Source organism: Arachis hypogaea, chromosome 19 (assembly GCF_003086295.3).
Source record: "Arachis hypogaea cultivar Tifrunner chromosome 19, arahy.Tifrunner.gnm2.J5K5, whole genome shotgun sequence".
NCBI lineage: Eukaryota > Viridiplantae > Streptophyta > Magnoliopsida > Fabales > Fabaceae > Arachis > Arachis hypogaea.
Window position 1 is genome coordinate 26703451 of NC_092054.1, and position 2291 is coordinate 26705741.

General features: G+C 37.3%; 1 pseudogene; it reads left to right on the plus strand.

Moving 5' to 3' along the window:
* The first annotated feature begins 202 nt into the window (after positions 1 to 202).
* LOC112775175 (tubulin beta chain-like) lies at positions 203 to 930 on the plus strand (annotated as a pseudogene).
* Positions 931 to 2291: the final 1361 nt, after the last annotated feature.

The window sequence follows — 2291 nt, forward strand, 5'->3', positions numbered from 1 at the left end:
CTTCCTCCCTCCACCCTCCGTCTCTCAGCTTCTAGACTGCCCCTTTCATACACCCACCGATCTCTCCTTTAAACCTTCTCCACCACCACTTCTTTGCCATATCCCCTCCATCACCTCTTCCATCATCTCCGACCAAAAAAAAACCACCTTTCGTTATTTATCATCTCTCTTCACTCTCCACCTTGGTCACTTTCTCGAGAAAATGAGAGAAATCTTGCACATCTAGGGTGGCCAATGCGGCAACCAGATTGGTGCTGAATTCTGGGAAGTGATCTACGACGAGCATGGCATCGATCACACCAGAAAGTATAATGGTGATTCAGAGCTCTAGCTCGAGCGCATCAACATCTATTACCACGAGGCCAGCGGCGGAAAGTACGTGCCATGCGTCGTCTTGATGGATTTGGAGCCTGGAACCATGGATTCAATTAGATCCGATCCGATTGGGCAGATCTTCTATCCCGATAATTTTGTGTTTGGGCAGTTCGATGCGGGTAACAATTAGGCCAAAGGTTACTACATGGAGAGAGCTGAGCTCATAGACTCTATCTTGGATGTTGTCAGGAAGGAGGCCGAAAATTGTGATTGCTTGCAGGGATTTCAAGCCTGCCATTCTTTGGGAGGTGGCATTGGCTCAGGCATGGGAACCCTTCTCATCTCAAAGATCCAGGAAAAATATCCAGACGGTATGATATTGACATTTTTCATCTCATTTGGCGACACAAGGATGTAACAATGCCAGTAAATAGGAATGAGCTGCGAAGCTTGATTCAACATGCGCCACGTAGAGCATGTGGTCAGGGTTGGGTCTCGGGATCGAGCCCCCAAAAAAGGTGCCAGAATTTGGTTTTTGAGACTTGATGGCAAAGGATGGAGGAGGTTGGTAGGTTGAGAAGGAACTGGAGCTACTGATAGGAGGAGGAACGCGAGTAGGGCTCAATGGGGTTCAACGTCCAAATGCGTCGTTTTGATGCACAGGGACCTATTGGTCCCTTAACTTTTTGCCAACCATCCACATCATCATCGTAACGGACACATCACCATTCTCCCCTTCAGATCAGTATTTTCCGTTACGTTTTTAACCCCAACTTCACATAGGAGTATAATTATCATGCGTTCTTAAATGTGAGGGACTTAAATGTGTTTTTCAATCCTAAAGGACTTAAATGTGCACGTGTAAAAAGGTCTTGTTTAAACGGTTTAGTGAGTTAACCATTAGACCAACCCAACTTAGTTGGCTAAGATTATCATTAATTAGCATAAATTGTTCAAGTACTACAATTAGGCACGGACTGACACAGGAAAAGGGGGGGGGGGGGGAGGGAGCACTTGCCCCCACTGAAATTTTATTTTTTTAAAATTATACCTATATAAAATATGCCCCCACTCTAAATTTTAAATAATCCTACTACAAATAAACTAAGCTCAATTACTCATTTTTTTACATTTGATAAGAAGTTAATTCGTTTAGTTGAATTTTATCCATATGAATTCTCTTCTACTCAATTTTTGGCACTTGATAGTTAACTTGAGAATTTTATATTGGATATGTGTCTTGATGATCAATTCTCAAATATTAATGGAATTAGTGGATTATCTCAAAAGTTAGTTGAGACAAAAAAAAATATTGTTTATCCATTGGTATTTTTTTCTATTAAAATTAGCTTTTATTCTATCTGTGACAATGACATCAGTTGAAAGAACATTTTCTACTATGAATATAATAAAGAGTCGACTTCATAATCGAATAAGAGACGAGTGGTTGAATGATTGTTTAGTTACATATATAAAAAGAGAGACATTCAATCAAGTTGATAATAAAACACTTATTCAACATTTTTAAAATATGAAAATAAGAAGAAAAGTACCTTCAACATTTGAAAAACAAAAAAAAAGTTAGTGACTAATGTAATTTTTTTGTAATTGAATAACTAATGTGTACTTTTAATTTTTTATTTTAAATTAATATATCATTTAATAATAATGTATATTATTTTTGCCTCCAACATAAATTTTCTCAATTCATTACTGATTATAATGCTAGCATATTCGCATGCTTAAGTGGTATTATGCATAATACATTCATAAATAAACCATATTCAAGTATGGATGATACAAATTAAAATTGATTATTTCATATAGAAACCTATCGAATTTTTGTTCGTTACGTTACATGTGAGATTTTTTTTTTGTCCCGTGCATGGCTCAAGAGCTTTGGTGGTGTTTGGAGTTCCAAACACAATGAAACAACATTTTAAGAGTTGTATCAATGAAAAAAAAAGATGCTAAAA